General features: G+C 35.7%; 1 pseudogene; it reads right to left on the bottom strand.

Annotated features, from left to right (window-relative positions):
- Positions 1–276: 276 nt before the first annotated feature.
- On the bottom strand, positions 277–1,221 carry LOC148737490 (uncharacterized; annotated as a pseudogene).
- Between the last annotated feature and the right edge of the window lie 9,047 nt (positions 1,222–10,268).

The following is a 10,268-nucleotide window of genomic DNA, read 5'->3' on the forward strand; positions in this document are numbered from 1 at the left end:
GAACAAAAGAAAAAACGTCTTTTAGTAACCGTTCAAAACTCAATCGTTGTTGGGGCCAGTAAGACGAAACACTATCGTATGGGCCAGAGCCACGTAAATCAACAACCATAGATTGGGCCAGCGCCACATATATCAACTTTACTCCATTTAAGCCAGCACCACATGAAATGATAGGCTATAAATAGGCCATTGCTTCATAGATGAACAGTACACTGCCTTGGCCAGCGCCACCAAATGTAAATAATCTTTAGGCTAGTGGACACTCCCTTTAATGAATTACTCAATAAATTTCAATCTAAAGGCAATAATATTTCCTGTGAAAAGATCAGACCCTAAGAGCGAATTAAGGTTCTTTCGTGGGTTAGAACCTCATTCCCGATATGAATACTGTCAGCCACAAGATAACGACTATACACGTGTGCAATTAAAGGCCAGAAATGAGCCGAAGGCCAAAGAGGTATAACGAACGGCCTCCTAGGATTTGAGATAATGCAAAACGCGTGAGATGATACCAGCTGGAGGGACAACTAAACAATTTTCTCCCCTAAGAGATTGAAAGAAAAAAATAAACTCCCGAGGTGTTGGGATTCCAAAACCTGGAGAAATACTTGGGGAGCTTGTGATTATAATAATTAGCAAAGCAATCTACACTATGCGGGCCCCACAGGCCATCAAGAAGAAGAAAAAATTTCTCTAGTAATTTGCCAATCGTCAGTGTTAATTAAACGACTTATATAATCAGCTTTCTGATTCGAAGTGCGAGGGATCCATTGCACTTCTAACTGAATTCCTGATCGAATACAAATATCAAAAATCCTTCGGGCCATTTTGTGCAAATCTAATTTCATGCTACCCACTTCAACAATCTTAGCAGCTACTTGGCTATATGTAAGCCACTTAACGTGTGATCCTTCCAACGCTGACGCAAATGATTGTAATGAAAACTCAATAACAGATAACTCCCTCTACGTTGAACTTTGACTTCTCTCGTTCTCCGACCACATTTTGTGGCACACAAAATCATTGTTAAGGTCAATAATTGCTCCACTTCCAGTAGCACTGGCATCCGAATAAACAAATTAACTTAGATCTTTACTTACAAAGCAAAACCAACGTATTTTTTTTCCAAAAATACAGTTCTTTCTTGCAGTAATCGTCGAGAAGGGATATAGAATCCCAGTTATCCCTGCAAAAGGTGGAGAAGACACAATGTCTGGTCATCATTCTGCCAATGCTACCAACTACGGGGCCGGTAGAGATAATTTGACCTGTAAAGGAGGCCAACTCTTTAGCAGACACTTTGAAATCGGCTTCGATGATATGATCAATTGTATTGATTATCTTAACAATTCTTCTTTCTACAATTTTTAAAGTACTTAGTGCGGAATTCCAGGTTAAACCCAGCCAGTCCAATACTTGGGTGGGTTCCCATACCGATTTTTCTTCATTGACAACAAAACCCGCGTTACTCAAATCCACCCTTACGGCCAGGGCCTTAATGCGACAAATTTCGCTATCCTGAACAGTGTTTCTGGAGAAAGAGTTTGATTTGCACTTAGTGTTTTACAGTTTTGGCGTCAGAGCGTTGTCCCAGGGAGTCAGGGGACCAACCCCTCTTTTTATTTAAAGTCGCGAAAAATCCAATATTCAAAATAACGGTCAGCCAGAGATCACCAAAAGATCTATCAGAAGGATGGAGTGCCCTACGAATTGTAAGTTAAAATTTCGTTAAACTCTCAAATGTTATTCAATATTTAAAAAAATCTGTAATTGTTTTTTAGTTTGACTTGCTTCCTCTGGCAACCAGTACAAAAATAAACGGCAACCATACACCAGAAACCTTCAAAGCTACGGTAACGCTTCAAAACGAAAGCCCGAATCAGAGTTGTTAATCAGCAAATCATAAACAAATCTATGTCAGATATCTTTAGACGTTATAAATTCATTTTCTGTTGATCAGCCAAGATATAAAACTAAAACTTTAAGCATATCAACCTACTTGATATTCAGAATCCCTGACTTTGAAGGATATTTGCATGTACAGCTTTCAGGTAAAGTTGAATTCTTTAGAGTATCTTATAACGTGCAGTTGGTCAGTAAATGTGGGAAGTCTTTGATTATGAATTATACAATTTATTATTGTTTACCCAAATAATGACGCTGCTTAATCATTTGTGAAAGAGCACATTAGAGCATGTAGGTAGAGTACATGAGCTGCATATTCCGAAGATGTTTAGATTAATCAAAAAATTCTTAAAGAAAACATATTTTTACACACTTGCAGTTGACATTCAGCGACCAATAAAACCGTGATTGACTTGCCCAACTGGCATTGAATCCAACAAAAATGCCTCTCCCATCACTATCTATGCTTATTAAGTAATTATCGGAGTTTTGATGTCGGATGGTAGGAATGGTTTTGGTTGAATGTGCCTATCCTGCCTTTTTCCCTTCGTCATCATGAAGAAATAGACGCGGTCTGTAAAATTCCAAGGGGTACTTGGGCGTTGACGTCTGATTCGAAACCTATCAATGCATCTTTTAGCGGGGCTCAATTTTATAAAATGAGTACACTGATCGACTGCGTTCAGCAGTGACAACTTTGCGACGTCATGGCACCATTGACTTCTCAGGGTTTGTGAACACAGCGTTTGTGAACACAGTGTCAGAAACATGTGAGAAATCTGAGAAACGCCAGCTGTCGCTTTCATTTAGCCCCTCCATTGACCTCCATTTAAAATCGTGATTGCATGGCTTTGTGGCGTACGAAGTTACCGAGGTTGCGTAATTTTTCATTGCTCTTTGGGGGGGAGGGGGGGGCCACAACGGTCACCTAGAGGTATTTTGAACTTTTCAATATTTCGCAGAAAGAAAGGCGCCACAGAACTTTTTGATATAATTTTTGAAAAAGGCTCATCAAAAGGGTCCTTTCGGGAAAACTAAATGAATCTCCAATTTTTGCATCTGTCTGCGGACTTTCGATGTTGAAAGTCAGTGGCTCTTAAATGGTGTGCGCAAACTTAAGTTGAGTGCCCCATGATTTAGTAGGTACTCAGACATTACCCTCTCTCTGAGGGGAAACGCGGTTTCCATCTAAGCAACTTAAAATGCAACTGATTATTTCTAACAGCGCGCTATAAGACATCGTTTTTTGATTTACTCTCGCCATAAATACTTTTTGCAAAAAGAGAGAAACGAAATTACTGATTTGTTTACAGTTCTACTTATTTTTTTGAGACACCAGGGCAAGAGAAAATTTTGGCGTCTCAAAATCGTAATTTAGCATCACGAAGTCCGATTGCTTTATTGCAAACTCCTTTTCTTCGTCAGGCTCTTGTACATGAGTTAAAATAAAAAGAAACTAGGGACATCATTCATAAATCTTAGAATTATTTATTTATTTAAAAACCTGGAGGTACTAAGAGATCGATGTCGAGACGCTAAAAAAGCAAAATTGCAACAAAATGTGGTTGATTTATTACAACGTTCGTTGTCTTAATCCCACACAAAAGAGTTATTGATTACCTTTACGTCAACATCATTTTAAAATGTTTTTTCTTCGATGGCTCGCGCCTTCCACAACCCATTGAGTACCTAGCAACTGGTTTTACACCATGTTGAAATAATTAATACTGTATATGAGGTTGCTATGGCGATATCAGAGCCTCTTGGGGAAACTGTTACTTTTATGGCTTATAGTTACCTTATTTTCTGGAAAATTTAAAGTGTAAAAGTGTCGATCTATTTAAACATCGGTAGCTAAAACGCAACAAACCATCAGTTCAATTCATATCCTCCTTTACTGATTAGGAGCCCAATGTACTGAAATACAAACAGTATTTTTGAGAACTTAATCACTCTCAAAACCGTGATATATATTTATGCGTAAACAAGTACAAAAGTAGTTCAAATGGCCAATAAATACCATCAGAACCACGCATTACTACTGCAACTTGAGGGAAGACTCCTGCTTTAATCTATTTATTATTATCATCATTATTATTATTGTCATTATTAAAATTATCATTATTATTATTATTATTATTATTATTATTTTTATTATCTTCTTTTTTGCATCAGCCTAATTAACCTCCACCAAAACACCGAAATCTTAGACTGGTCGGACGAATGGCCATGACACATAAAAATTCATCGCACCCAAAACTGCATTATACTAAACATACTAGATGTCTAGTTGTTAAATGGAAAATACGGTTGTGACCAAACAACATAGACCTGAGTGAATAACCTATCGAACCTATTCGCCTTCTTGATCTAAATTTGAGCATACGTATTTTTGTTAAGCTATCAATGGCCTACATCTATTACACTGAAATACTGAATCGTTATGATATAAAACCAGACAGTGGTTTAGTTATAGTGTTTTGTCCATAAAATCACAGAAACGGAAAAAGCGAAGTTTTTGGCTTTTTTCGTCAGGAATATCTGTACGACAGAAAAGCTAAGCTAAAAGGGAGTAAAAAAGATGTAAAGAGGAAGGGAAAATTACCTTGGCCCCGCGGCAAAAGAATTAAAATGTCTATCCTTTAAAAGTTAGGGTACAAGAAAGATATTAACCTCATATCGCTGAGGCTTTTGTTTGGCAAGAAGAAATTTTAAGCATACCTGTACTTGTCAGGAACTCGATCTACTTAACTTCCCATTATGTTTAAAACAAAAACAAAAGCAAACAAACGAGAATACCTTAGGTATTGCTTATGTTTTTCTACGCAAATCATCTACGTCTTGAGTCTTATTTCTCCAAATTTTGCAACCGACAAAGTTTTCATCAGCAGATCGTTAATGAATCAGTCTTGTGAAAGACATAAAACTAAACTTATAATTTCACCGCAGTAAACACTTTTTTTATCATATTGCAGTTGTGATAAGAAGAACTTCGAAAAACCTACGTACAGACATAATCGAGTGTTGTTGCTCAGAAAACCTCATAACTGAAGTTTATCTTTTGTTTTTTTAATAATGTACTCTTTAAGTCCCGACCTTTTCACATTAATTTTTAAAATAGAAATTTGCATACTTATTCTCAAAGTTGCTTTATATAACAATATTACCCATTCTTATTATTCATGTCAGTTAACCTTGTTCAAGATAAAACGTCTACACATCGAATAAACCTTAGAAGTCCTTTGATTAAATTTGAAATATTCTCTTGGCCTCACTGGATATGGGCGATAATCGAAATATGAGAAAGTCATTGTGAGTGTTTCCATAGTAATTGCATAGCATCTACAACGTTTAATGGCGGTCAGTCCCAAAGTTATTCCAGGTAAAATACAAGATAGACTCATTTATGCATGCGTTTCACAGTGCATCGATGATAGTTAGAATATTCCTCATTATTACTGTAACGAATGAAAAGGAAGAACCACAAGGATCTAGAATTAAAGGGGAAAAATCTCCTCAAAGGGATAGAAGACAGTGTACAGCAACTATTGTGACAGCCTCTAGCTTGCTAGCAGGCGATAGTTTGCGTCTACAAGCGCGAGACTCAGCGCGGCGAAAATTCCCATTTGAAAGCGCGGGGTAGGGAGGAAGTGGAAAATTTTATTCATCTATTTGTCTGTTATATAGTTACTCACGTTCAGTTACTCACTGCTTGAAGATGGCATAAGCATGCCGAAACATGTCTATCAAAAAAGTTGTCTATTTCTTACAATATTTATCATACTTGCTACTATTACGACCTTAAAGGCAAATGACTTGCTAAAATTCAGATTTTAAGATTTACTTTTGTTCGCTGGACAGCCAGCTAAGCATAAAATCATACAAACTTATTGCACTATTTATGCTCGCCTATGCATGTTTTGATGCAGTAATTACGTCAATTATTCAAAATGGCGCTGGAAATTAAAAATACATGATGAGAAGAATCAACGTTTAAACAGAGAAAGAACAAATGTTGCCAGTCATATGCTACTATTTAACAGGTCAACGTCTCATTCGTTAACCCAATTGCTAGACTAATCATACCATCAACATAGATCGTCCCTGCATCAGCACCCATAGAAACGCAGAAGAATATGAGTATTTTGTTGTAATGTTTACATACTAAATTTTAAAGATATCTCACCTGGATTTTTATGTCTTGTACATACCTTGTTTCTTGTCCAAAGAAAAAATATATTTAGGAGAAGCTGTTTATAATTTTTTTTCAAAAACAAATTCATAAGAACATACTGGTTTGTATTAGACTTTAACAGTATGTTATAATTACCTCGGGATAAATTACAAAGAAACGACGTAGCGCAATTTATTTATTTAGGTTCAGTTTCTTGCGTGATTTAAGTGTTTGATTAGTTTTGACTTAACATTTTAGAGTACTCTTTACTTTTTTTCAATTTCTCAACAGAAAAGTAAAGGTTAGCAGCACAAAATAAGTATATTCTATGAGATGGAATGGTTCAGATGTTATAAAGATAATTATAAATGACAGATTTCTATGACCTTCATGATCTCATCCACTGTTGATAATAAACTTGTAAAATAGAACTGTGAGGGTCCTTTCTCCATATAATTGATGAGCACAATCTCGATTTCTATGAATATACTTCGGTTTTCAGGTGGTTTCAGCTGCTTATAACTTTGTTCAGGGAATCAATCCACATACCTACCTGTATTACATTTTACCAGTAGGTTACAATTACCTTGGGATAAATTACAAACCTGAGTTCTCTTGTGTTATATAAAAAGTGGTTTGGGTTGTTAGACTTAACGTTTTAAATTTCATAGGTGTCAAAGATTTGAACACCCAGATAAAGGTCAGCATGACAAAGTAAGAGTATTTTGCGTGAAAAATTATCAATCAGCAGATCCTACACACATCGTCGCGTTAGAATGATTTAGGTCAAGTAATTTCGTTCTCTGTTGATTTATAGGGAAATACAAAAAGAAATTTTAAGCGCCCTTTCTCCTTGTAATTGATGTTTATAATCCTGGTGACTTTATAGGAAAAGCTTCATCTTTCAGGTCTAGCCCAATTAGTTAGACTGTTTCATAACGTACAGCAGATCTGTAGTTATAATGTTGCTTAAAATAACGAAACTCACAATTCAGTAATTGTTCACCCAAATATAAGAAATTTTGCGAATGGGTCAATGCTACAACCTTCCTCAGCGGCGTCAGACTTCATCTTTAGGAAGAGTTATATGAGCAGTGTTAAGTTTGAATTGATGAATTGCAAGGGTTAATAATTCGCCGTCGGGGTACCCTTTCTCGAAGAAAGCATTTTTTTTTTGTTATTTCACGTTGTTGTTTTGCCGAAGGAAGCTAGATTAAATAGATACAGAGCACTGAAAAGAGTGCAGCGAAGAAGCAAAAAATGAAACTAAACAAAATCTGCATTATTGTTCCAAATTTTTCAATGAAGCTCATCCAACAGCCCATCTGTAACAATTCCATTGTTTATAAGAATAATATTTTTTAGATTACTTAAAACTTTTACAAAAGTCAAAAGTCAAGCTTCATTTGATTTAATAACACTGCAGATAAAGCTCAAGCGAGACTTGACACTTTCCTGACATCAGACTCAAAGGTAAGGTCTACACGATGTTTTATTGAAGGCTCTGGTTTACAGTAAAGATGATATGACTCCCTCGTTGACAACTTAATAGCTTGGTACAATGTTCTAAACTCGGGTGCCATGTCCCTCCAAAAGCCACTTTCATGTTCAAATTATTCTCACTGTAACAGCCTTGTTTGATGATTGCATTTGAACCATGTTCTCAAACAGATTGAATACCACGTGCTACAATGAGCTAGAATTCTCAAAATGAGTTAAACAATTTAGAAATGAACTACAAAATTAGACCTGAAACACTACCAAATATCTAACGGAGTGATATTCTCAGACCTTTCTATTTACTTAATTAGTTATTATTATTATTATTATTATTATTATTATCATTTTATTTTTAAGAGAAATATCAATAATATAAGCGTAGTTTGGTTTTATTTATTTGTCTATTTTTCAACTAGAGATACCCATGAAATTCAATATTTCGACTCGCAGCTTGAGTGCAAAATACTAGCAATCGATTTGTGCAAAAAAGCTATTCATATTGTTTTCCTAGCATTAACTTATAACTGACTTAATTACCCAAACGTTTGTCGAAGTCATTTACTTAGACTTCACTCTAGGTCTACTTTACTCTAAAAAATTGAAATTACGTTATAACGATTGCAAAAATGAGCTACTGATATCAATTAAGGCCTGAACACTAATTAGTGATGTGCTATTTAGTAAAATCTTCTCCTTTTTTTGTTCATTTTTATTTTTTTTTTCCATTTAGAGATACCAATGAAACAAGTAAAACAAAATAGAACGAGACAAAACAAAACAAAACAAAACAAGGCAAAGCAAAGCAGAGCAAATCAAAGCAAAGCAAAACAAAGCAAAACAAACAAAAACAAAATAAACAAAACAAAACAAACAAACAAACAAAAAACTCGACACTTAGCTCGATTGCTCGCTAGACGAGTCGTGGAACTAAGTTACGTAGGCTATCGTTATATAACCTCTCATAGCTAAAGTCTTGACCATAAACTTTTCCTAAGTTCTTTGATATAATCTGCAGTCTCAAATAACCGTTTCCGTTACTTTCATTAACTGAAAATGCTTGTAAACGAGTCAAAGAGTTCTAAGAAATTAACTATTTAGATTACTAGGATACTACTAAGCATCTGCCATATGAACCGAACAAGCTGTTTTATAGTCCTTCTAAATACTGTTCTTTTTAGATTAATAATGCACTTTAAGTACAAAATACTCCCAAACTTGTTTTGAGTTAAGAATGAGCCACAGAGCTTTGTTATGCTACTAAATCTGCTGTGATCGACGTATTTTCCTCAAGATTAGGTTGATTTTTTTTCTCAAATAGTGCTTGTTTGTTTCCTAAACTAGAGATACTTATAACACTTAGCTGTCAATACACAATCTGAGAGTTAAACATTTGTGTTTGCCATTATGATATATGTTATTTTATCAAATTACGTTTTCTGCTCTGTTTTCTACAAACCAGGTCATGTTAGTATATGCTAAAAGCAATAGACCTACATTATCGCTTAGTTAGACATATCGGAACTGAGCAAAAAAATTAATAAATAAAGAAAAGAAACAGACTAATTGAATTCGGAAATAAAGACAGAACTGCCACCTATTCAGAGATGGCGCCCAATATTAATATTAACTATACCCTGCTATTGAATCTAAATGAATAAAGGCTGATGGTTTCGATAGAAACTGTTTGGGCTGCGTCGGTGGGAGTAATGAAATAACTTGGATATATCAACTAAATTGAAGTGGTAAATTGGCCACCGTAACGATTACAAAAGCTAACGTTTCGAGCGTTAGCCCTTCGCCGGAGCGAAGGGCTAACGCTCGAAACGTCAGCTTTTGTGATCGTTACGATGGGCAATTTACCACTTCAACTTTGTTGATATATCCAAGTTATATTGAATCTAAAGTTTAGTGCACAAGCTAACTAATTTACGTTATGACTAAATCAGGGGAAACGAAAACTCGTCAGATTTTGTTCACTAAGCTACTTTCACAGACACTGTACGTGATGATTACTAGAAATCCTTTTTTTCTCTCCGGTGAATTCTTTTATTCCTTTCTCCAGCCCTGACGGTCTCTTTACTGATAAAAAGGAGAAAAGCACAATGATAAACGAAAGCAAAACATATCTAATTAGTTGGTTACTTGATCTACCGATCAGACAATCAGAAGGTCGGCAATCCGTTTGGGCTGTCTGTTCCAGGCAGGCAGCCATAAAAATGGGTCAGGCGATTACCCTGCCAACTGGTTTAGCGTACAGTCAGGCAGACAATCCGGCAAAAGTTCAGGCAAAAACTAAACCTGATAGTCTCAATAGCAGTTAGATAGACAGGTCGGTCAGCCTCACAGTCATTAGCCCAATAAGTTGATGTAGTCTTACAGCTTTCCAGTCTTTCCAGACTTTTAACAGTTTGATGAGATATGGATCAAAACACAACCTTTTCATGAGCTTTGTTTCCGCACCCCGTCAGTCGGTGGTTTCAATATTAAAACAAACATAATAAACATTTACCTTGGCTCGTTTACAGAGAGCTAAAGCCTGGTATCAAACACTTTTTCTTGACCTTGTTACAAAAAGAGATAGGAATATGTACAAATTAAGTTACCATGTTATGAGTCTATTAATTCAAACACAATGCTCACCTGTCTGTGTTGAAATGTCTTAAAAATTGAGGTACACCATGTCATAACC

The sequence above is a fragment of the Stylophora pistillata genome, chromosome 2 (assembly GCF_964205215.1).
Source record: "Stylophora pistillata chromosome 2, jaStyPist1.2, whole genome shotgun sequence".
NCBI lineage: Eukaryota > Metazoa > Cnidaria > Anthozoa > Scleractinia > Pocilloporidae > Stylophora > Stylophora pistillata.